This window comes from Brachyistius frenatus, unplaced genomic scaffold (genome assembly GCF_029030835.1).
Source record: "Brachyistius frenatus isolate BFR_SWC_R1_liver_20210118 unplaced genomic scaffold, ASM2903083v1 Contig_106, whole genome shotgun sequence".
Lineage (NCBI taxonomy): Eukaryota > Metazoa > Chordata > Actinopteri > Embiotocidae > Brachyistius > Brachyistius frenatus.
In genome coordinates, this window is record NW_027210705.1 from 489,571 (window position 1) to 515,998 (window position 26,428).

The 26,428-nt window shown below is 45.1% G+C and overlaps 2 long non-coding RNA genes across 2 annotated transcripts in view; both read left to right on the forward strand.

The window, feature by feature from the left end:
* Positions 1-2,272: 2,272 nt before the first annotated feature.
* Positions 2,273-26,428, forward strand: part of LOC138628816 (uncharacterized) — a 44,406-nt gene continuing 20,250 nt past the window's right edge. Inside the window, exons 1-2 of the long non-coding RNA XR_011311494.1 lie at positions 2,273-4,898; positions 6,772-6,842. This is a non-coding gene — a long non-coding RNA (uncharacterized lncRNA). The remainder of the gene's footprint in view (positions 4,899-6,771; positions 6,843-26,428) is intronic.
* LOC138628817 (uncharacterized) lies at positions 17,706-26,080 on the forward strand. The gene is made up of 3 exons (XR_011311495.1): positions 17,706-18,424; positions 24,949-25,011; positions 26,010-26,080. It is a non-coding gene; the product is annotated as an uncharacterized lncRNA (long non-coding RNA).

Here is a 26,428-nt window from a genome sequence, read left to right on the forward strand (position 1 = left end):
TCTGGCTGTCTCTTGCAGTGTGTGTGTGTGTGTGTGTGTGTGTGTGTGTGTGTGTGTGTGTGTGTGTGTGTGTGTGTGTGTGTGTGTGTGTGTGTGTGTGTGTGTGTGTGTGTGTGTGTGTGTGTGTGTGTGTGTGTGTGTTAAGCTGTGATGGTCTAGTATACTGGTAGGATATTGGCAGGACTGAGGAATGTGAGACTTCGCCCTAGATCTCTTTGTTCCCTCTCTCTCATTTTCTTTCTCCTTTTTTCTTCTCTGGGGTTGCACACACCACTCTCACACACTGAAACACACACCCACAAACCAACTCTTGCAGAAAACCAGTTAAAACTTCCCACCGGCAGGAGAGAAATGTCTGGAATGTGATTATCACGTATTTGTGTTTATTTTATCACTGCGGGTCGCTCGCAAAGCAAAAGAGGAAACCAGATCAGGCGCATGCCCAGCACTTGGTGTGAAACTGTGTGTGTGTGTGTGTGTGTGTGTGTGTGTGTGTGTGTGTGTGTGTGTGTGTGTGTGTGTGTGTGTGTGTGTGTGTGTGTGTGTGTGTGTGTGTGTGTGTGTGTGTGTGTGTGTGTGTGTGTGAGTATGTGCATGTGTACAATGCATGTGTGCGCTTGGTGGTGGTGATGGTGGTGGTGGGTGGGGAGGGGATAGGGTGGGAGGGTAAAGAGTGAGAGCTATTTGGCAGTGCACGTGAGTGTGTGGGTGGTTGTGTGGGTGTCAGGGTGAGTGGGTGCAGAGCTCTCTTTGAGTGAGAGCACATGTGACTTGAAGTGTGTGTGGGTGTTGAGTGTGTGTCTACGGAAAGGTGAAAAGTGTGTGTGCACAAGTAAGGTGATTGTGTGTTTCCGAGTAACCTTCACATAAAGACATGGAGAAAAAAAGGGGAGAAAAAAAAACCTTTCCAAACCCCTGTCTTTCTTTCTGTTGTATGCTCATTTACACACATGTACACGCGTGCGCACACACACACACACACACACACACACACGCGCGCACACACACGCGCGCGCACACACACACACACACACACACACACACACACACACACACACACACACACACACACACACACACACACACACACACACACACAGAGTTTAGGCGCCTGTCAAACCCAGTGCATTCCTGAGCGCTCGAACACACAGAGTCTGAATGGTGGGATGAATGCAGGGAAATTCAGCTGAAACGTGAGGACAAAAGCCAGGGGGACATTTAAGAGGGTTTAACTCCACAGAACCCTGGGAATCCGGGAGGAAACACATACACATGCACGCTTACATTAACGCATGCCTGTGCGCACTGAAATGTGAATAACTGAGCACATTTTAGTGTATACATCCTGATACAGACACACACACACACACACACACACACACAGACACACACATATGTACAGCTGCGGCTCCAGCAGGCTGTTCGAGGCTGGAAAAGAGGGGAATTCCCAGGGAGGAGACAGAAAACACACACTACACCTCTGCATATACACAATGGGCCTGCTAGCCAACATACCAGCACTGAAACACACTGGTGGAGGTATTGGAGCATTACTACCACTGCGGTACACCAGTGACTTCAATGGTAAACCATTGACTTCTACTAGGCCACTTGAGTTTTTGAAACCACAGATAGCTGAAGGAGAGCTCTGAGTGACAAATTCTCAAAGAATGACAAAGCAGCTTGGCTCCTTTGTAGGCCTCATGTGTAAAAGATCAATCAGGGATGGCTCGTAAAATAGCAATTGGCCAAGAGGATTACCATTATATTGTTTGAGATAAAGCATTTTTAACTCCAAAACGCTCTGAAGTGCCACTTTATGAACCCCATTAGCGCAGAAAGCAATGCGAAGATTTCCACTAATGTCAAACTTTATGATGTTTCCATCAATTATATCAAACCAAGGTTCTTTTTTCACACTTTTGGAGCTTCCAGAAACACTGCAGTTCCAACTTTTCTGCTGACATCGTGAAACAACAGATTATCAAAGGCACCGGTGCATAAAGCCACCTTGCGAAAGTGTTTATCTTGTGACTTCAAAGACAGCCCGGTATCTCCGAGCTGCGATTTCATCAGGTGTTTGTCATTCGTGTTTGGGCAGACAGAAAAGGGGACTGAAGTTCAATGAACGTGACAGGTCAACCTTTTCCCTGGTGCCTCTGATGTCCTGCTGCAGGCTCGCTGTGTGTATGACATGTGGTGGGGAGGAGGAGTAAGGGCGGGGTGGAGTGGGGGGTGGGGGAGCTTGCATTTATGTTGACGTAGAATCAATACTGCTCAGTAGGATCAATACAGACACAGAATCGAAAACACAGCAACTCTGCTCAGAAACACAAAGTATGGGATTATCCCCAATCACAGCGGGCGCTGCGTTTCCTCAACTGTCTTGTTCTAAAGTGGTGTTTTTGCTTTTTTTTGTTAATTTGTTGTTTTTTTTCAAATTATTTGCTATTATTTGAGTCATTGAATTGAATGAATTTGAAATGTGTTCTGCAGACGTTATTCTCTGCAAGACAACGCAGCAAAAACATCCCGATTTATCTGCTTTTGCTTGATTGAATCTGTCCATGATGGCCAAATGTTGAGCAGTATATTTAACAGCCTAATTGTGAAATTTAAGAACGTCCCAGCTATATTAGGATAAACTTAATGTAATCTGTATCCATAGTTCCCTAAATAAGCAAGGTTAACTCATCAAACGCTCTTCGTCAGAAAAAGCTGCTCAAGTCAAACCCGAAATGAAAGCTTCTTTTGTGACCATGATATTCAACAAGTCATGCAAAGGGTTAAATTAATTTGGTTTTAAGAGTTACAGAAACACAGTTTATAGAAAATATTTCTGGGAAGTTTACATTGAAGAAATACCCATCCCAAATACCAGAAACTGAGGTCATAACTGTCATAACCAGATAAGAGAAAGAGTGGGCACAGTAATTTATTCAGGGAATTTCACAATATGAACCCGAGTCATCATGCTGGTAATATTGTCAGTGTGGTTCAGAGACCTCATGCCTCCTCAACCTGTGCCAGTGGAGTGAGAGAACAAGCAGTGAAAACATTAGTTAATTTCCCAGATCGCTGTACCAAATCACTCTCCCTCTCAAACTGAGAGTGATGAGCCAGTCTGCCAGAGCAGAGGGGGGAAGGAGCAGGTGAGCAATATCACATTATCTCGCATATTTCATAGGAAATTTATACAAATGTAGATGATGCATAAATGTAAGTGAGCAGGTACAATCCCTCTGTAGGTGTATTTCCCCAAAACAAAGATAGAGACGTTACTCAGTCAAGTTTTCATTGTAGAATCTTTCGCATTTAGTGAAAGTTTTGACTGAAAATCTGCACGCGAGGAGCTTTTCTGCTAAATGACTGCTTTAGTCGTAAATAATTCACATCCTGGACTAATTCACTCTTACGTTTTCTGCTTTGTGCTTTTTAGTTCACATGTACCTTCAGTGCGGTTCCTTGCTTTTCACTTGTTGTTGTTTTTTTTTTTTTTAGCAATTAAGATTTAAAAAATGGCAGAAGAGGTATAAGAGCTGATATTTAAAGGGTTTTCTGAAAATGCCAAACTTTGACATTTCTTAAATTAATTACTAAAGCCTGTGTGAGCAGCTATTTGGACCTGGTGCGACAACAGAGGGGTTCCCACTAATTTGCATTTAATGAATCTCCAACTAAGAAGATGCAGTTAATGTGAGAATCAGGTCCTTGTGTGGAGGAATGAAATCTTTGACAGCCACGTTTACCTGTTGTCATTAAAATTAATTTTAGTGGAATTCACCTCCTCCTCAGTTTGCTGAGGACCCCCTGGATTTTTTTTCAAGGACCCATGGAGGTCCCTGAACCCCATTTTGGGAATCATTGCTCCTCTTTCTCGAATCTTTGCTTAGCAAAAAAAAAAAAAAAAAAATGCATCTAATTCTGTCAAGAGCTGAAGACAAAAATGTTTAGAGCTTAATATTTATAACTGGAAATATGATCTTTGTTAAGTTTAATGCTGCTGCTTCTCCTCTTGAGCTCATTTAGTTGAAAGGAAAATAAGAAGCTCCTTAAAGATGTATTTCCTTTAGAAACTTAAATATTCCTTCTGTTTTTGATGAAATTATGGTTATATCTCGCTAACACACTTAATATTTGCAGTAGCTATTTGATGGCTTATTCCAATTATACCTAAATGTCTCTGCTGTTTAAGCATAAAATAAAGGTTTTTATTTGTTTGTTAGGTTCAGCACAGGCTATTCTCTGTCTTCTTCCCCTTCTTTTTCACTTCTGTTTTCTACGTGCAGGTGCTTTAAGGTGTCACCGTCAGTGGCATCGCTATCCATATATTAGTCTCCGCGGTCGCTTCGGGTGTACAGGGACGGTCCCCGGACTGTGAGGGGGCGGCGGGGGGGATTTGTTGTGGGCTAAGGTCAGCTTCTCGGCGGACGCGGGGACCGAGCCGCGGCCGGCTGATGTGAGTTTGGGCAGGCAGCCTCCACTCCGCAGCAGCAGAGCCAGTCAATGGCATTTCCGAGCGACCCGGTGAAAAGCCCCGCAGGCAAGCGGCAGACATATGAAACAGAGAGTGAGAGAGAGAGAGAGAGAGAGAGAGAGAAGGGACTCGCATCTGATGAGTAATACAGGAGACTATTACAGCGGCAAATTGCGAGAGACCTGATAAGTCGATCCTCCTCCTTTCTCCCGCATATATCTGCGGCTGTCCTCGCTTGTTCTGCGAACACTTTTTGTTTCAGCCCTCGCTGAGGTTTTTTTTCCTTCAGTCTTTGCCTCTTGTGTTTTTTTGTGCATCGGATAGATCCTGGAGCACTGCACTCGAGGAAGGTGTCTGCAAATCGGGCTGTTTTTTCCTCTGCAACTTAGCTCCAACTGACGCGCAACATTGAAGAATACAGGTACAGAAATGTAATATTTATGATTAGGATTTGAATTTTGAGGTTCTATTATTTGTCCTAAAAACAATACACTAATTTTGATTGAAAAACGAGAAAGGTGGTCATGCACAACCTTATAATAAGCACGCGCTTTTGTGTTTAATTGTAGCACTTTGTTATTTGAATGTATAAGTTCTGTGAAGCTGGCATTGTTTCCGTGATCGTACAGCTCAGAGACTGTTGAACATGGCATTGCAACAGTGTGTGGTCTTCTCTGGCTCTGGCAAGACCATTGTGCGCTTTTCACGTGCGCGTTTGTGTGTTTGTGCGCGCGGTTTCGTGCGCGCAAAAGCCCGTGCGTGTGCGTACGAGAAAGTCAGAGAAGGGGGAAAGAGAGGGGAGAGGTGGTATGTGAGTCGAGCTGGAGGAAATTCTTGTGTTTTGGAATGCGTTTACCCCGGGGGAGACCCCGTGACTTCGGGATAGACAAGGGGAGCAGAGAGGAAGAGAGCCACAGAGATGCGTAAAGAGCCGGAGAGAGGGAGCACATTGAGCGACCGGTGATTGCATCGGCTTTCTAAGAAATCAGGGACTGATGGGGTGTTGGTAATGCAAGTATCATTCTGAATACAAACGATGGCAAATTCAGTGACAGTGAATTAGATAGATGTTGTTGTAAACTCACTCAACACAATTTTTTGCTGTTTGATTTGTCTTTTATCATTTTTTTTGTCAGAGGACTATAATTAAAACCATGCTCCCTCACTTTTAGACACAGTGGAGCTATTTCCAACAGGGGGCACTTGTTACACATGCAGTTGTAACTCAGTAGTTTGTAATATATTGAGTTGGACCACCATTGTCAATTACCAATATTGCCTGTTCTTATTAATTAACCGTATTTTATGGTTTGATTTTTCTAAAACGTGTATTAATCATGTATAAATATGCATAAATAGAATTTTGACATATTTGCCACAGCAGTCTTTAAATCCTTTGTGGTTTTCGGCTTTCATTATTATTAATATTTGACAGCCGCACTAGAAAATACTTGTTGCCACTGCCCTGTGAAAACCATGGTCAACTTTTAATAAGCTTTGTAACGATCTATTCTTCAGATAATTCAAGTGTTTGTTTGTTTGTTTTTAACGGATTCTTCAGCACATTAAGTATAAGATGATCAAATTTGGAGATACATGGTTTTCACTGCAACGTTGATGTTTGGGTTTTGTTGCTCTGAGTGCAGTCATGTGCAGCACACGTGCACGCACACGGTGATACTCCATCACCTTAATGTGTTGTATTGGCAGGACAAAAAGTAGAGTAGTACAGTATGAACATCACTGTCTGTCTGACTCGTTAAACTTCTGGCAATATGATCAATAACATGCTCTACATGTAACTTCATCCTTCAGGGAAAATAAGTGCAGAGATATTCATGGTGGGAAATTGAGGAGCAGATTGAGCTTTATATGTGATTGCTACAGCTGCTGTGTTTTTTTTCTGAAAGCTGACGGTGTTTGTCATACACTGTACTTGAAACTTGGACAGAAGTTGGTGCACGGGTTTACTTTTCTAACGGACAGACTGGGGTTAGGATCCCAGTTAGTATTGGACAGAGAACAGTGTTTCTGGAACAGTGCTGGGGACTAGAGGGAGAAGGACTGCTAAAAGCTCGCCCACACACAAATGTGAGATATTCTAATGAGCAATCTGGCCCTTCTGAATATTATCTGTCTTCGCAGTACAGCCATCCTACGAAGTGTGACATTGTACTAGTCAGTTTTAGTAAATTCCCTATTTTTTCTTGAAATTTCAGCTTGATAAAGGTGTCAGTTTGAAGAGGCTCAGTACGATGTGAGTGACGTGCCCCTCTGCCACCTGTTTTTCACAGCCTGAACTCTTCATGATGCACATCAGTGAAAAGGCGGCAAAGACTGGCGATGGAGGCCTCCTGTCCTGCTGGTAAGATTCACACATTATCTGTGATTTTTCACTGATGCAGGAACTCATTTATCAAATGGAAACTGACCCTGGCAGTGGAAACCAGGATCAGTTCGGAGTTCTTATTATTAAATCCCCTTCTGAATGCACTTTGCACTGAGGGGGGTAAAATGTTATATCACGGGTTCCTTTCTTTGTGCATCTTACACTGCATCCATTACATCAGCAGACATCATCACAGTCATCAGTTTCCTTTCATGAGATCAAAATCCTCCCCTATAGCAGTGATTTATAAATACCTACAACCTTCTGAGCTCAGGCATGCTTCAAGCTCTGTTCTTACAGTGACCAACAGTGCACGTCTACGTAAAACATTTCATTGTTTTTAATGTAAACCCAAATAAAAAAAATAAAAAAAATCTGGCAGCATGATTCAAACCCCACATACAGCATGTACGGCCCACACACTCCCACGTGTTTCCCCTGCATCTGCTCTCTTCAGATGTAAGGCACATGACATCATTAAAGAGGTGCTCTAAAAATCATTGTGGGTACTGTGTGTGGGTAGGCGGCGTGTACGTTGTGTGTGTATGTTTTCGTTTCTGTGTGGGTGAGGGGAATGAAAGCCAAAGCTCCAGAGCCGTGGGCCTGTGCTTGGCTATGTGTGTGTGCCCAGCCGGAGGCTCTGGTCCTGGGCTGCGCTGCCTCCCACGCTGGGGTACGGCTGGGGCTGAGTGGGAGGGAGGAGTGGGAGGGAAGAGTGGGCCGGGGCCGTGAGTAAGCCTGCTGCTGAGCCCCCAGACAAGAGACCGCTGAGGGAAGGAACACACTGCGAGAGTCCTCTCCCTGCCAGCATTTGAAGAAACTGTTAAGTTTATTATAAGGAGTGTACGTGTCTAGGAGAATGACTGAGAGAGATACAAGTAACTGCAGAGGGCATCAAGGTGCTGCAGAAAAGCACACTGGCCAGTAGACTGACGGCTGCTGAGATGACAGACATGGCTAGAAAGTTAAACAGATGGTGGAGGACATCAGGATGTGGGTTCTGTCTTCCTCATGTTGGAATTTTAGTGATGCAAGTTTCTAGTTTTGAAATCTAAATTAATAAGCAGCTCTGCAGCTTCTCATAACTCTTCTGTATTTTTGAGGCTTTTTGTAGCTCTGTAGAGCACAGTCCCAGCCTGGTTCCTCAGTTTCTTGCACTTCTGAGACAGATGGCGGTATCAGACCCGGCCCCATCTGCTGGAACCGCTCGCTCCTTCTCACTCGGTCTGCTCTCTGAACGAAGGAGCTGAGAAAATACAACTCGGGCTGCATGTCCATTTAATCTTCTGTCAATGACATGCTCACATTCCACACTTGCACATGCACATACATATGCATAGTCCATTAGTCATAAGTGATCGGGAGCATTCGTCATTGGAGATTTTGCCAGGTTAATAAACATGTTTCTTGTGTGGAGCTCACACAAGTGAGGCTTTCATAGCACTCTGTGTGGATTAGAGAGTTTAATACTTAAATAACTAGGAAATCATTTCTGAATCTTCTCAGTTGACCATGCTATTTCGAGGAAAACATAATATTTGATCTGGATGTGCTCTGCAGATGTACAGGAGGATGATAGACTCATGCATAATGCAGTAAGATATTGTCCTTTTTGAGAGCTTAACGAATGCAAGTTTTGTAAAACTGACTTGTTGCAAATATCCTCTGTGTATTGAAAATGTATCTGATAGAACTGTGTTCCTTTGAAGGGTGGACAATACTCTGAAAAGACTTCTTTTTTTTTTCTACATGAAAAATGTCAGAAAATGTTGAATACAGTGCTGGCTGATGGTCAGTATTTGTGCTTGAAATCAGTTATTTAAATAGTAGCAGAATATCTTTCTCTTGAATAACTAATCAATCAGCTGTATGTCATAATAGAATGACAACACTGTCCATTACAATGTAATATTTTAGATCAGTTCAAAACTTCTTAAGAATGGTTGAAGCAGGTGTGTTTGCTGGCTTTGACAGCACTTTGTCATCATGTTGGTAGTGAATAAAAATGATTGATCAGATCAGAATTGTATTCAAAGATCAATGTGGGTCTAAATGTTTTGCTTCAGAGTCTTTATCAGCACACTTATCTGAGGTCATTTTAGTTCAACTTCAGAAGATTTTTGAGAAGAGTGGAGTCCATCTTCAGAGGAGGACGTCACACTCGGGGCCACAATGACCCCATGAGCTCAGCAGCGGTCCTGGGCTGGGCCGCTTGTTCTGATAATGGAAGGTGGTTCTCCAGGAAGCCCGGAGGGAGTACACCAGTACACCAGTCTGGGGTGTATAGGAACTGTGAGTGGGCCAGGGGACCAGCCCAGGGGTGTGGAGCAGCACTAGATGGGGCGGTGGGAAATGCTGGAGGGTAACATTGGCATGTGGACAGGCGGAGAGGAAGGCGTGCGAGGAACGGGAGGGAAGGACAAGGAAGTGAGAGCAGGAAACGCTGCTCGGAGTGGAATGTTTCACAAGAAGCCTTATCCGCGCTGTAGCGTCAGGATGAGGGCGTCTGCTGCTGGTGTCGCTGCTCAGACAGCCACCAGCCAGCGGGGGAGCTCATGTGTGACACATTCATCCTCAAACACACGCACACGCTGCGTCTCATTACACACACACACACACACACACACATACATTCTCCACAGTGTGACCCCTCACCGCCTTGGCAGGGCTCACAGCTCTTATATCCTGTGAGTGGGCCAGCCAGCAGCAGTCACAGCCTTCACATAGCCCACGTTGTGTGGTGGTGGACGAGAGAGAGAGAGAGAGAGAGAGAGAGAGTCACTGGAGTCATACTGGAACAGTTTTTTCCTCTGACACCTCTGAAGGGAAGAGGAAGAGGAAAGGGGGAGGACGGAGAGGAAAGGAGGAGCAGAGAGGAGAGGGAGTCACAGAGCCGGGCTGATGGAACGGAGCGCTACGCCAATGGGTTCCTTTAAAGGAGTCACAATGTTGTCATGCATTTTTAACAGCAGACATACATTTATGCATGTGTTTGAAATGCATCTGCATACTGACACTAATCAAATAATGTTGTCACAATATTCATTTTATTTTACTATGATATGAGCATAATGTGTTTTTTCTCCTTTTTCTAACAGTTAAAAAAAAAATTACAATTATGTTAAATCATTATTGAATTAATAAGGGTGAATCTGATTTATTAAAACTTTGGTTTTAGTAGCATAGTTTTGTCACTTATATCTATATATAATTAGGTGTAGACTAATAATTAGATGCATTTACTCAAAGACTTAGGTCCAGTTTTGTGGTATTTACACTTTTTTGATACATTCACTTTCCTACAATTACAGAAGGAACGATTGTACTTTTAAATCCACTGCATTTATTGATATGCGAAGTTGCATATTTCATGATCCAAAACATATTATTATTATAATATTAAATATTTTACACATTAATGTCTCTTAACATATTTTCATAATAAAAAAAACAGCTGCCATTAAAATGTAGTTCATTTAAAATTAAGTTTGGGGAAACCATCTTCAAAAAAGCTGTTGCTAAACTCACAGATAAATGGCACTTAACCTTTTTCTCACTGAGTCTCTACAAACTGGATGAAATAATCAAACTGCTATTAGCTTTGGAAAAAAAAAATTATGAAACATCTTTTCACTCATAAAAGGGATTTTGGTGGCTTTTAATATGTTAGTGATAATAACTGAATAAAATAAATACTGTACTAAACAGTGAAAGTTTCACGCTTCCAAATCTGCAAGTCGCTTCATACTTCTGTAGTTAATTTCAGTAAATCGTTGAATTCAGGATTTGTACTTGTAAAGGATCTAAAGACTCCTAGTAAAAATCATGTCCAACAGGGCAAAAACAAACTTATTTGGAAAAGGAAACAAAGCTGAGAGGTAAAATTGTGGGTAAAATAATCCTAAATCTTCACATTTACTTTGCTGAGTACAATATTATCAGAAAAGTAGTTGTGTTGAACAGAAATGATCCTTTATGATTTCCACCACAGCTTAACCTAATAGTTAACCTTTGTGTCACAATGGAAACATCAGTGTTCGATGTAATTAGAGACACAAAGTGCATTAGAAATAGCAAATCCAAACATCTCTACACATCACAACTCAAAGCTGCTCCGTATGTTTCTCCTGATCTCTGAGGTGCTTGTGTGACACAAGAGCTGCTGATGTATCCCTTTGTGTCATTAAACTCCAGGGTTATCACAGGGCACACAAACACACACACACACACACACACACACACGCACACACACACACACACACACGTCACTGCAGGGCAGTCGAGAGTGATGCAGAACAAGCACAGTGGAGAGAGATAAGATGTAGTCATGCCTCCCCAGCGTGACCGTGACATCACAGTTGTATATCTGCGTGCTCACTGTCTCCCTGTGCTAGAAACAGACTGGCCTAATATAGTCAGTGTGGAACATGCCCCCCCACCCCCACCCCATCCCCACCCCTCCCACACTCCACCACACACACACCCACACACACACACACACACATCCACACCCACACCCACAGCTGGGGGGTCTGCTTGCCATATTTCCACCTACTGTCCTTGGTTAGTTGCAAGCATATGTTTCCTCAGATGAGTGTGATTGTGCGTGTGTATGAGTCATGTGGTGTGTGTGTGTGTGTGTGTGTGTGTGTGTGTGTGTGTGTGTGTGTGTGTGTGTGTGTGTGTGTGTGTGTGTGTGTGTGTGTGTGTGTGTGTGTGTGTGTGTGTGTGTGTGTGTATGCGTGTGCAATTTTAGTGAATGAAGTGACGTCACTGTTACGTCTGTTCTTGTCCATCACTGGCTGAGAGTGTCAATCGTGGCAGAGACAGGTGCATGTATGACAAAGTTACCACTGCCTTTGTGTGTGTGTGTGTGTGTGTGTGTGTGTGTGTGTGTGTGTGTGTGTGTGTGTGTGTGTGTGTGTGTGTGTGTGTGTGTGTGTGTGTGTGTGTGTGTGTGTGTGTGTGTGTTTGATGAGATTATTGTCACTTAATAAGTCAGAATTTGTAACTTTCTTTTAGTATGTAGGATGTAAATTGTTCCTCTGTAACTTTGCAAAAGGTGTTCATTCTTTCTTTAATTTGGAACAATTGAGAAATTTTGAATCTATGATTCCTTGAAATGTTATTAAATATTGTCTTTCAAAATATCCAGCTCACCAGAAATTTAACACTGAGATCGGAGTTATTTAGTTTTCATTTTAGCGTTATAAAATTGTCTTTGGACACCGAGGAACATCAGGCTGCCATGTACTGGTCAGATTTGAAAATATTCCCATTTTTAATCTTAGATTTTATTTTTTCTCTCTTTGTAAACTGTTTATTCACTTCGTCCAGAGAGAAAATCCATATGTGCATTTTATTGCTGTGCGATGTTTCAAAACTTCATTGAACAACAAAATAGAAACATGGCAGCTCTCCTGACTGCTCGTCTCTGTGTGCCACCATCTCTCCTCTCCTCTCCCACCATCTCTCCTCTCCTCTCCCACCATCTCTCCTCTCCTCTCCCACCATCTCTCCTCTCCTCTCCCACTATCTCTCCTCTCCTCTCCTCTCCCACTATCTCTCCTCTCCTCTCCCACTATCTCTCCTCTCCTCTCCCACCATCTCTCCTCTCCTCTCCCACTATCTCTCCTCTCCTCTCCCACCATCTCTCCTCTCCCACTATCTCTCCTCTCCTCTCCCACTATCTCTCCTCTCCTCTCCCACCACCATCTCTCCTCTCCTCTCCCATCATCTCTCCTCTCCCACCATCTCTCCTCTCCTCTCCCACCATCTCTCCTCTCCTCTCCCACCATCTCTCCTCTCCTCTCCCATCATCTCTCCTCTCCAATCATCTCTCCTCTCCCACCATCTCTCCTCTCCCATCATCTCTCCTCTCCCACCATCTCTCCTCTCCTCTCCCATCATCTCTCCTCTCCTCTCCTCTCCAATCATCTCTCCTCTCCCACCATCTCTCCTCTCCCTCTCCCACCATCTCTCCTCTCCTCTCCCACCATCTCTCCTCTCCTCTCTCCCCTCCCACCATCTCTCCTCTCCTCTCCCATCATCTCTCCTCTCCTCTCCTCTCCAATCATCTCTCCTCTCCCACCATCTCTCCTCTCCTCTCCCACCATCTCTCCTCTCCTCTCCCACCATCTCTCCTCTCCTCTCCCCTCCCACCATCTCTCCTCTCCTCTCCCACTATCTCTCCTCTCCTCTCCCACCACCATCTCTCCTCTCCTCTCCCATCATCTCTCCTCTCCCACCATCTCTCCTCTCCTCTCCCACCATCTCTCCTCTCCTCTCCCATCATCTCTCCTCTCCCATCATCTCTCCTCTCCAATCATCTCTCCTCTCCCACCATCTCTCCTCTCCCATCATCTCTCCTCTCCCACCATCTCTCCTCTCCAATCATCTCTCCTCTCCCATCATCTCTCCTCTCCTCTCCCACCATCTCTCCTCTCCAATCATCTCTCCTCTCCCATCATCTCTCCTCTCCCACCATCTCTCCTCTCCTCTCCCATCCCATCCCACCATCTCTCCTCTCCCACCATCTCTCCTCTCCTCTCCCATCATCTCTCCTCTCTCCTCTCCTCCCACCATCTCTCCTCTCCTCTCCCATCTCTCCTCTCCCACTATCTCTCCTCTCCTCTCCCACATCTCTCCTCTCCTCTCCCACCATCTCTCCTCTCCTCTCCCACCATCTCTCTCTCCTCTCCCACCATCTCTCCTCTCCTCTCCCACCATCTCTCCTCTCCTCTCCCACCATCTCTCCTCTCCTCTCCCACCATCTCTCCTCTCCTCTCCCACCATCTCTCCTCTCCTCTCCCACCATCTCTCCTCTCCTCTCCCACCATCTCTCCTCTCCTCTCCCATCATCTCTCCTCTCCTCTCCCACCATCTCTCCTCTCCCAACATCTCTCCTCTCCTCTCCCACCATCTCTCCTCTCCTCTCCCATCATCTCTCCTCTCCTCTCCCAACATCTCTCCTCTCCTCTCCCAACATCTCTCCTCTCCTCTCCCACCATCTCTCCTCTCCTCTCCCACCATCTCTCCTCTCCTCTCCCACCATCTCTCCTCTCCCACCATCTCTCCTCTCCCATCATCTCTCCTCTCCTCTCCCACCATCTCTCCTCTCCCAACATCTCTCCTCTCCTCTCCCACCATCTCTCCTCTCCTCTCCCATCATCTCTCCTCTCCTCTCCCACCATCTCTCCTCTCCTCTCCCACCATCTCTCCTCTCCCATCATCTCTCCTCTCCCATCAAGCGTTCTTGAGTAGAAATAATGAAACAGCAGTGCAGCAGAGACAGTAGTTTAAGAGAGACCTTTCTTACCTTCGTGCATACCATTTAAAACACACTAAAGGGGAACAAGTTACATATGTATCTTCTTCTCTTTTGTGACAATTTCTCTGGAAAAACTTTCAGTTTCACATTCAGCGTTACTTAAAAAAATGCGTACTGATAACTGAGAACTGGCATAAATTACATTTAAAAATACAGCCCCTAATGTTTTATTGTCTCTTGTTCTCCCGCCATCCTCGTTTCTCCTGTTGTTTGAATTCTCTGCCTTTATCTCTCCATCTCTTTTTTTTTAATCTCTCTGTGTGGATCACCAGTAACTCTGGTCAGCCATTAAACTGCCTCTTAAGCCGACCCAGCAGAATTCCCAGGCTGCTCGGCTGCCTGAGTTCACACCTTTTTGTCCACAGGAATCTCAGGAATCCCCAGCTTCCTTTCCACTGCAATCTCCATTGTGTGTGTGTGTGTGTGTGTGTGTGTGTGTGTGTGTGTGTGTGTGTGTGTGTGTGTGTGTGTGTGTGTGTGTGTGTGTGTGTGTGTGTGTGTGTGTGTGTGTGTGTGTGTGTGTGTGTGTGTGTGTGTGTGTGTGAGTGAGTGTGTGTGTGTGTGCGTGTGTGTGTGAGCCTACAAGAGGAAAGGCCCCCGCCTGTGCCGTGCGTGTGTTGAAACATATCTCCGCCCTTGTATCCGCCCAGAGAAAGCGAGTAGGCGGTGTTCAGCTTGTGCCCACAATAGACTGAGTCACATTCTAAAATGGCAAACCTCTTAGTTACTGTGAAACTTTACGCTTTAGGACCAACTTAAGTACGAACCTTTAATGTCAAACAGAGGCTCACTTAATATGAACATCGCAGTTTTTGAGTTTCAACAGTGAACTCAGTCGTTTAACAACTGACTTCCTCTTGAATCATATAAAATCCTACAGAGATTTTTTTGTTTCTACAATAGCAGATTTACAGTTGAGGCGTAATTTTCTTAATTCTATAAAAATCAAATAGCTACAATGTGAATGAAATTTTCTGGTTTGAATTTGAATTTGAAATTGCCCACTTTGTAAAAAAAAAAATCCTTTCTCTCCCAGTGACTCATTGTCTGAGGCTGGCAGAGTATCTCAATAATAAAATCAAGAATAATCTGTCAGATATCTGCTTTTGGCAGCAAACAGCAAATTAAATTATTGTACTGAAACTGCGCCACACAGAACGATAATTTGCTTTCAGAACATTTTGAAATAAAATGAAGATTTTAAAAAAACAAAACAAGCAGAGGTGAGTGTGTAGCCAGTCAGACCAGAGGAAAGTGCCGCTATACAAACCCTGTCAGTGACTCCTGCAGGTTCACGCTGCCATTTGTCGGCAGGTCTGGAGTCATTTAACTGCGTTCACCCTGAGTCATCCCTGCTTGAGCCCAGCCTGCTGCCAGAGCTCGACGGCACCCGGTGAACACAATGAAGAACACACAGAAAGCCATTCACACACCACTGTCTGTGATTCACCCACACCCACCCATGTAACAGACACAGCTATATGCAGTACCTTGACCACTTTGATGGTAAAACTGCTGCCCTTGTAGTCCAAAATCATTGCCTGGATATAAATAAAATGATGAACAAGATTAGAAATACAAGTTCACACTAATAAAGTATGAAAAACAGCTGATAAAACAATCTCAGTGTGGATGTAAGATTTTCCCTGAAGCCTTCAGTTATTTGAGTTTCATCCTCATCAGAGTTGCTCACGTGCCTTGAAATTGTAAATGCTCATATTTACTTTTTTTTCCACTTTAAAGACCTGCCCTCCACTTACTGCCTTTAAAACATCTTCAATTCATAGAGAAGAACTTATTTCTTTGTTCCAAACAGAAGATCCAGGTGAGGTAGCCACAGCTGCGCGAGGATGAGATGGTGAACTCAGACAGCAGGTTGAGGTGAGAAACCTTTCGTAGCTACTTGTATTCAAAACACAATATAGTTTTACCTCAAAAACTCAAATTATACAACCAGAGGACTGAGGCTTCTCACAGTATTGCAACGGTTCACAAGTTGCTTCATATAATAAAGAACATCTTTACAAAGAAGCAAAACGGTTGGGAACCTTTGACCTGAGAGTTTGATCCCGTAGGGGTGACAATGCTGATTAGAAATGTGTGTATATAGTTCAAATATTACTTCACCCTGCTTGTTATGTGACTCACTGAGATTATTTAAATAGTCATGAATGGAGCCTGATGAAGGCAGTTGTACAGCTCCATTAAAACCTCTGTGTGTGAGCACGTGTGAGCACGTGTGTGCACGTTTGCGCACCACAATATGTGTAACGGTGGCGTGGGTGCAGCATGGCCTTTGGTGAGTCACATGGGTTCCTGTGAGTAACAAACCAGCTATGCAGTTTCTTAAATTGGAGACTCCTGTTTGAAAACCCCAGCCCCACATACAGCAGCAGGGAGGAGGACAGGAGGGGCGGAGAAGGGTGGGGACGGCCCATAGGTGTGGTTGACATAGATGGAGTGGCAAAGAATAGAAGTCGGGTAAAATAGCAGGATGTAGGTGAGAACTGGGATCCATGAAGGGAGGTGGAGAGCAGGGTGATGAACCGAGGACGAGGGCAGTCTGAGGTCAGGATTGGAGGTGAGGAGCTTCCAGTGAGGGGGACCTTGTTGCTTTCAGTACTGTCTTGATATTGCCACTGATCTTTAATTGTGAACTCAGGTTCTTTCTTTTCAGTGGCTGTGGTTATCACACATTAACCTGCTTGTTGTTGGGCCCCTCCAATCTTGTAAACTCTGGTACTTTCTCTTTGTGGTCACAATCAGATGCCCTTTTTTTTTTTTTTTTTTTTTTTTTTGTATTCAAAAATTCCACCAGAATATTATCTATATAAATCTCTGAAGCAGCTGAGACAGGATGCACATATAGTATTTGTTTGTGTGTGTGTGTGTGTGTGTGTGTGTGTGTGTGTGTGTGTGTGTGTGTGTGTGTGTGTGTGTGTGTGTGTGTGTGTGTGTGTGTGTGTGTGTGTGTGTGTGTGTGTGTGTGTGTGTGTGTGTGTGTGTATGGGTGGAGAGTATACTGCCAATGAGGCTGGAAGTCATAAAGACCCCTCTACTGCAGACGCTGTGTGTGTTTTCAGTGGGGAGGGTGTGTGTGTGTGTGTGTGTGTGTGGGGGGGGGGGGTTATATCCCTGCCTCCTTTCCCTTATTAAAGACGCCCCAGCTTTGTGGCAGGGGAGTTTCCTGCTTTTGAAGACCCGGGGCACACACATTCAGAGAGCAAGAGAAGCAGAGGCTGGTCTTACTTTTTCCTCCTCCCTCTCCCCGTCCTTCTTCCCTCCTCTCTTTTTTTCTGAATGGATGTCCTCTCTCTAACCTCAATTGAGAGCTGTGTAACAGGACACTGCCCTCCTCTGAAATAGGCACAGCCCCCTCTAAGAGTCACTATAAGAGAGCGCAGCATCGGTCCTGTGAGTGTGTGTGAGAGAGTATGTCCACAGTGTCAGTCAGGGACTGGGGGAGAGAGTGGGGGGGGGAGGCGGGGGGTGCGAAGAGTGAGAGAGAAAGAGAGAAAGAGAGAGACGAGGGGGAGACTGCTGTGAAACATGTGATAGTGCAACTTTGGCGGGGATTCTAGGGAGTTTAACGGCTGTAGTGTCTCCAGAGCTCTGGGAAAGCACCTTTAGCCCAGAGGGAGCCTCACAAACTGTCTGTGTGTGTGTGTGTGTGTGTGTGTGTGTGTGTGTGTGTGTGTGTGTGTGTGTGTGTGTGTGTGTGTGTGTGTGTGTGTGTGTGTGTGTGTGTGTGTGTGTGTGTGTGTGTGTGTGTGTGTGTGTGGTTGTGTGAGAAAATGTGTGTTTGTGCGAGAGAGTAAGCCGGTTGTGTAGTGCTGCTGCTGTCACTTTAAGCCTGTTACTGATTACACTCAGAAGAATGCAACGGGAGGAGGAAAGAAGTCAGGGCAAAAGATGAGGAGACATGTAAGGATGAAGTCTTTTAGGAGTTGAGCGGTGGAGAGTTTTGTGTGACTTGCCCTCACAGCCGTGGACAGTGACGTGGGTGAGAAGTTGTTACCCAATAGTGTCTCTCTCCCGCTCTTTCTGCTTTACTTTCTGTTGGACCAAGCAAAGTGAAGGGGAGCCGGCAATCCCTCTTTGAAGCAAAGGACACGCAGAAACAGAGGACAATCTGAAAGACACCAGAGAAAAAGAAACTGGAGGTGAAAGGGGGGTTCCCTCATTCCAAACTCAGCGCCGGGAGGAAACACTACTCTCACCCAGACGGGTAAGTAAAATAAGAAGGGAAAAAAAAGGAAAGAAAGTGGAGTTGCTGCTGTTGATGGATATCATATGTTACAAGTTAAGGTTGAGAAACTGCTCCCAGACCTTTAATAGGCTGAGAGGAAGAACAGGAGGCTCTCAGTGCCGGTCTGTAGACTGTCAGCAAACTCAGATAGAGACCAAAGTTGTGAAAAATAGATGATATGGCTGAATGTGCTCTGAGTCTCATGACTGTTTTTTTTAGCTGGTGAAGGATCACCTTCAGCCTGTCACTGTCACAAGTTGCTCTGAGTCTGAATGGTGATTTGTGGCGGAGTGATCACATTACAGGAGAGCTGATTCACTGTCTCTGACGTACAGTACTGTGACCAGGATCAGAAATGAAGCCTACGGTCTGGAGTGTAGTTGTGATACACCAGACAGACAGTCTCCTCTGACAGGCTTAATGACAACTGATGTGAAGAGTAGCCATGTGACTAAAATAGGTCTGTGTGGTTAGTAGGCCATTTTAATTTTTTTTTTCATTCAGAGGCTCCACTTCCTCTCTATGTCTCAGTCACGCTGTGGGTCCAGCCCCCCCCCCCCCCACACACACACACACACACACCTCCACCCCCTGCATTTGATACAGATAGCACAGTCCACTCCTGCTCAGCAGCAGAGGGCATGAATGAACTGAGCGTATGGGTGGAGGTGGGGGTGGGGGTAAAGAGGTGGAGATACATTATCGTACAGCATGGACATCGTCTTGTGGCTTCTTTGTGAATGGACATGGCAGGCGGCTGATGTGATTGGCTGGATGGACAGTGACGATTCATGACTCCAGAAAGCCGGGACTCGATGTTGAGATTTGTTCCACCCTGTCGCCTCCGTCTCTCTTCGTGACCACCTATAAAAATGCTGCTGCATGTTTATATTGTGTGTGTGTGTGTGTGTGTGTGTGTGTGTGTGTGTGTGTGTGTGTGTGTGTGTGTGTGTGTGTGTGTGTGTGTGTGTGTGTGTGTGTGTGTGTGTGTGTGTGTGTGTGTGTGCTTCTGAGACAGTAAGTGTTCGAGGAGTTGTGTGAATCAGTGCGAGTGGTTCTGGGTGACATGTGTTTGCCCAAGCAGTCTTAGTCACAAGCTGAACAGTGGGGTGTGTGTGTGTCTGAAAGCTGTGCATTTTTAAAAGTCGTGGCTCTCGGCCCAGCTGTTGTTCTTCAAATCATCTCCCACTCTCTCTGACTAAGACGGCGTTCTGGCCAAGCATGATTACTCTTACTCACTTGTCATGTAATAAGAGGGCAGATCTCCCGCGGTAACACATGATAACGCTCCTTCTTGAATCACTTGGATAAACTTGAGAAATAACTTTCTTCTGCAGCCACTTATGTGTTTATATTTCAATTTAGATTCAAAGGAAGCAACACTGTGAGTCAGATATTGAACAGCTTCTTCTTAAAAAACAGGAAAAGTGGTCACCAAAGTGTGTGTGTGTGTGTGTGTGTCTGTATGGTCATAGAAAGACCATACCCACCGTCACCCTGTTAGTGCCTGCCAGCATCCCAGCCTACATGCATACACCCCTGCTCTGTCTCTTTGTTTTGCTGCAACACATTGTTAGCCACTCCTCGATCTCCACCAAAGATTACTGCAGCTCCTTAACTTCCCCCCGAACACTGTCTGCCCCAGTGTCACTCCATCACAACTGTGTCCCACTCTGTAAGTTTATGGGACCAGGAAGTGCGATAGAGAGAGATCTAGTGAACGAGACCGAGGAGTGGTGATAAGGAATTGTCACGTTGGAGCGCAAGGATCCATCAGCGCTTATCACGGCAGCATTTCCGGTGTGAGAGGGTGATAGCGGGGAAGATTGGCGGCTAGATGCATCGCAGGTATCTTGATGAGGAAGATTAAATTCCTGGGTGGAGATTAGCATGGAATCTGCCCTTTGCCTTATCGCTCTGCCTACGGAGTGAACCCTTGCCTGTTCTACTTGGAAGGAAGCAGCTCAGCAGGCCGAACACGCTCCTGCAGCTTCTAGGTCAAATATGCCATTTGTCAAAAGGTACCGGCATTACATTGAATCTTTATTTAAAATGTTGACAAAGAACATAACAATATGGAATTTATGAGAATTCAAGTCTTATTTCAGCAGATAATAAATTCAATGCATTGATAGATGCATTGATGGATAGCAACTTAAAGCAGTTTAATTACATGACTTTTCCTTACTAATTACCCCACTGAAATAAAAAAAAATTAAAAACTAAATATAAACATGCAGAAAAATATGGCTCAATGAAGTGGTAGGGATGTATCTTCTGTCAATGTTACACATCGTTCAGATGTTGGAACTGGCCCTGTTACGTTTGCGGGGTTGATTTTACTTTGTTGGTTTTGTTATGTAGTGAAAGAATCTTTAAGAAAGTGATGGTGTCGGATGCCTCACTGGACAGGTGTCCTCCGTCTCTGCTATGATAAATGCAATTTGTATTTGTTTCAAAACACTTGATCATACAAATGATTATGACCTGATTAGTTCATGATCAAATGAAATGTAAGTGTTGATCACACTGAGGGAGTTTGAGTGGAGCATGTGGCGTCCCATCAGAATCAATTACAAGGAATCGGACACATTTCCTCGCTACCACTCATGTCTTATTGACTACATATGGAAAGGTGGTTGAAGTGAGTGAAGCTGTAAGTCATCATCAGTGGCAGGGTTTAGTTTGAACCACATTCTTTGCCGTAACAGAAGCACACGCACGTACAGGCTGGTTTCAGGAAGTAAGACGTTGTGACATACCATAGTTATTCCAACACTGACAGTTATGTAACTAAAACTGGGTTAAGCAGCTGTAGAATAATCCCAACTATGACTCGACTCATTCCTTCTTTTCTTTTCCCTGCTTTCCTTTTCGCATGACTCGTCTTCGTTTATCCAGCAACAAGTCACTCACACAAGTCTGTCATTCACAGGCAGATCGTAGAGTTAAAAGCTTAGCGGCATAACTTCAACGTCACAAGGCTAAATGCAGTGTTTGTGTATGCACAACAAAAGAAGCCCGTTAAAACCTTTGTGTGTGTGTGTGCATACGTCTTGTGTGCATTTTTTTGTGTGTGTGTGTGTACTCAAGAACACTCGTTCCAACGGTGTACTAACCACACACACCTGGCTTGTTTCCTCCTTTGCTCATATATGGGCAAAGCTTCCCCTACCTGGGCCCCACTCTGAATTCCAATAAGTGGCAGTATGCGTGTGCGTGCGTGTGTGCGTGTGTGTGTGTGTGTGCATGTGTGTGTGTACGCATGTGCGAGGAAGAGGCTGTAGAGACTGATGCACGTCATGGAAAACCAGGATCAATGGGCAAGGCCCTCAGAGCTGCGTTTTTAAGGTGTTCCTTTTGTTTTCCGAAGGTAATCAGTTAACACAATGACTCAGCCTGGCTGATTATTCAAAGTGGCTGCAGTAGGACGACATCAAAAAGGAACTGCAGTCATGTAGCTATTATACAAGCCAATACCACGCTGAAATAAGTAGAACAAAACCTCTGAGGGTCATTAAATCAAGAATCACGCACTTGATTTAAAGAAGGTGACTGGGACTCCCACAACATTCAGCCATTTTGACATCTGCGTTACTAAAACCGTCTTTGTCACGTCTCCCTGGGCTATTTATCAATGAGTGGGTTAGTATTAAGGGTGGAGGCAGTTAGGGTATCAGTAGCCAGGTTATACCTCTCTCAAACAGAGCTTACATTATAACATTATAGCCTTGTGTTGGGACTAATGAAGCAGATTTATGTCTGTATTTACCGGTGTGCAGTACGAGTCCTGCTTAAACCCTGTGACCCAGCAAAATGCCCTTACGTTGACTTTGGAGGACGAGACACCTTTTCATCCTTCTATCCCTTCTCCAACTATTTCTTCCCTCCTCCTATGCCTCCTTTCTTTGTTCTTTGCACATTTGCCAGGCCTTCATAAAGCAGCTCAAGGAGGGAGTTAGCTTTCCTTGGTCATCTCGCCAGCTCTTTCCCATCAGTCCAGCCCCCTGGAAGAGCCTGCAGACATCCCTCTCTCTAGGCCTGGGGCTTGGGCAGGGGTACAAGCCGTATGTTCGAGGCTCAGGCTCCCTCTGGAGCAACTCTTTGGCTCGCAGGTCTACAGGCCTGGAATCAGTATTTACCTCGCCTGACAGCCACCTAGCAGCACCCAAAGGAGCCATTTGGGTTTGCTTTACATGTAAAGCCTGTTTCATCTCCTCAATTTATAATAGGGAGGAATAGAAAGAGGAGGGGTAGAAAGTGACTTCAGCAGTCTGTCTGGCAGGGGCCATCCACTGGGTAGATGGGGAATATTCTGGGACAGGGAATGACTTTGGATAGCGAACAGAGGTGGCAGCAAATACTGAGCTTCCATAACTTCTGTCTCCACAGAATCTGAGCTATTGGCTTCCTCTCTTTGGTTGGAAGCTTTCACTCACACATCACAATCAATTCAAATCCCAGGCTGGGGTCTATTGGAAGCTGGGGAGCTGATAACTGATATCTGATTGGCTGCTGGCCTCATGGAACGACCGCTTAATTGGTGGCAAGCTGTTGGCGAGCGCTGTATTTTGGGCTCCTCTCATCCAGCAGACAAAGCATCTCTTTCAGTCAGCGAAAACATGCTGACCCAACAATATAGCTGAGACTGTTTAGGAATAATCTCAGATCATTATTCCAGATGAATGGACAGATTTTTATAGAAAATTCATCGATCTTTTAGAAGGAGTACGTCTGTGTAAATGTCCCAAAGTTTCTGCAAAAAGACATCAACCACTACTACAACAAGGTCAGTCTTAAGAAAGTGAAGAGTAGATCATTCGTCCTGATCTTAAACAGTAGGGGACTTTAAAGATGGAGCGTGGGACATACTGTACATACACACTGAATCAGACGTAGAGGGAGACAGAGAGGGAATGCATCCACACCCAGCTCACACATCCTACACACCCACCCACACACATGCCCACACATACTTCAGCAACAAACATCACGTGCAAACAACCAATGAACCAATGCAGAAGTGCAACTTGTGTTTGCTCAAATACACACACACACACACACACACACACACACACACACACACACACACACACACACACACACACACACACACACACACACACACACACACACTTGTATAGTGGTCACCCCCTACTTTGAGTTTAAAGCAGGGTAATGATTCAGTTCCTCTTTGCCTCCCTCAGTGTGTGTGTGTGTGTGTGTGTGTGTGTGTGTGTGTGTGTGTGTGTGTGTGTGTGTGTGTGTGTGTGTGTGTGTGTGTGTGTGTGTGTGTGTGTGTGTGTGTGTGTGTGTGTGTGTGTGTGTGTGTGCGTGCATGGATGCACATGCACTTGTACATCTATGTGTGCGTGTGCTAGCCGGTGTATATTTGCTGTACTTGCGGACACAGTTGTCACTTTGTGAATGTGTTTCAAGTGAGTGTGTGTGTGTGTGTGTGTGTGTGTGTGTGTGTGTGTGTGTGTGTGTGTGTGTGTGTGTGTGTGTGTGTGTGTGTGTGTGTGTGTGTGTGTGTGTGTGTGTGTGTGTGTGTGTGTGTGAACGTGGATGTGGTCAGGCCCAGTCATCTTCTAGGCAGCTAAGAGGAAACCCACATCAACTGCCATACACCACACTCTAGGAATAGAACTGCCCAGTGCAGGCAGGAATGGAATGGCATGCCTGGCCTCACCCCTCCTCTCACACCACCTCACCCGTCCTCAGGCCTCCTCGCGCTCACCCCTTCCTAGATCTCGCTCCCTCAACCTATAGTCTATTGAACCCTTCATTTGCACCCTTCACTCATCCATTCTTTTTGGTCTTATTTCCCCCTACTCTCCCGATTTGCATAACTCCTTGTCGCTGCTGTTATTCTCAGGGAGGCTACATGTGCTTCCTTTATGGTGCTGATGAGCTTCTCCCAGGGCTCCCGCCACCAAACATGGCTAGTTGTAATGTAGCTGCAGCACATTGTACCGCTGCTTGTGCAAGTCCCTGCTTCTATTTGAATTTTGTTCCTCAAACTCTGCACCAATCATTTTGCCTATGAGATGTGTATCTAAAAATCTGAGAGCTGATGTTGTTTCTTCGAAAACCCGGTTTAATTTGTGAGAGTATCAGTTCCTCTGACCTTGTCCTACCAGCGTCCATGTCTCACCAACCGAAGCTTCCAATGGAAAAAAAAAAAAAAGCCACTTGGTTTATGTACGTTTGACCTCTCTTTGTAGCGGTGGTGGCAGAATCACCAAAGCATGGAAAAAAGAGGAGAGATAAGACATAGAAGAACTTATCACCTTATCTCTAGCTCTGTGAGCTTACACAAGCTCACCAGTCTGGACCTGTTAATACCACGCTTGTACTTATAGAGCTGTTGACAGTTTTAACATACAGCTGTCCTCAATTCCTGCAAAGCAACATTTTCAAAAATGTATTTAAACTGTGCTACATTGTTCGTGTATATCTGTTAACCTTCGTGACTACAGTCTTATCTTTACCTTTTTCAGGGTGGGCACTTATCTAGAAGAACAGTTGAGCCGCCATGTGACCCAAAGCGTTTCCCAGGAGAGGTAAGAAATGTTGTTGTTCTTTTTTTTTTTTTTTTACATTATATTCACCACTTTTCTCCATCACCCTCCTCGCCACAATCTTTTTAGAAAACTGGATTCCCTCCAGCAAAGAACAAGCCAGAGGCCACATCCCTTTACACTTCTTCAAATCCCTTAGTGTAAAGTGTCAGCGGGGGAGCACACACACAATATTACATCTTTAGACCTGACGTTCACAGGTAGAATCAGCTGTGGCGCCGTCATAGAAATTCCTTCTGTGGTGTAAAAGAATTCAAATGATGCAACTCAAAGTTGTGAAACTTCAACATACAGTACTCCAAAACTGTAATGTAGAAAGAAGGAAGAAAGAAGAGACAGACATAAAGAGAAGTAGCGGTGACAGAAAGGTGGAATGTGAGGAGGAGAGAAGCCAGCACAATTCCCTTAATCAAAAGAAATTGGAGTCAAGTGACCATCAGCTGTTTGATCAATATGGTCATGAGTCCTCAGGTATGCAAAGCCAGATGTATGACCACACGACTGCTCCTCTCCTCTCCTCTCCTCTCCTCTCCTCTCCTCTCCTCTCCTCTCCTCTCCTCTCCTCTCCTCTACCTGTTGTAGTTTATTAAGTTTGAGTTAGTGCTCCCATTATGTGTCAGGCTAAGTGTTGGAGCCAGCATGGCGGTGGCCTCTGCCTGTCACGCCTCGGGGCTAATGGGAAAGAATGACAGGAATCTGCAACTGATAATGCCACGCTTGGAGATGTTCGTCAGCAGATAATCTCCCATATCCTTCCCCTCCCTTAGGCTCCTCCAGGTCTTCTGCTTGATCTCGTCCCTGCAGTTCACTACCACCACACTCTCCCTCCCCCCTCCATGTTTGCATCATCTTCATCTTCACCACTGACACTTTCTCATTCTTCTTTTTTTTATCATTCTTCTCTCATGCATCAATATGTTTCTCCTTTACAGACTACTGTATGTATCTATAATGGAGCTCTTTCCTCACTCTCTCCTCAGATGGGGTCTACTGAGTCTCCCCACCCAGACCTGACCAAACCGGCCGGCCCTCCCCGGTTCACTGCTCTCTGGCTGCTGTCAGTTGCTCAGTAGGCAGTGTAGATCCTGTGTAGCAATCAGCAGCTACATCTGGCTACTGGGTCTCTGACGGCTCTGCCTACGTCCCTGTCGAGCGTGCCCATTCCTCCGCCATTGGCTGGTGACACATTCCAGTCCCCTGATTGGCTGCGTCGTCAGGGGGTCTCCATCCTGTGACCCCATAGACAGGATGTTCTCTGTGTCACAACTCCACAAGAGGCCCTTGTCAAGGCTTTTTGTGTGTGTGTTTTTTTTTTACTCCTTCGTCCTTCTGCCATTCTTCTTTTAATTCTCACTGTTTCTGCCTCACTCCCGCTGCATCTCTGTTCGATGATCTTTGT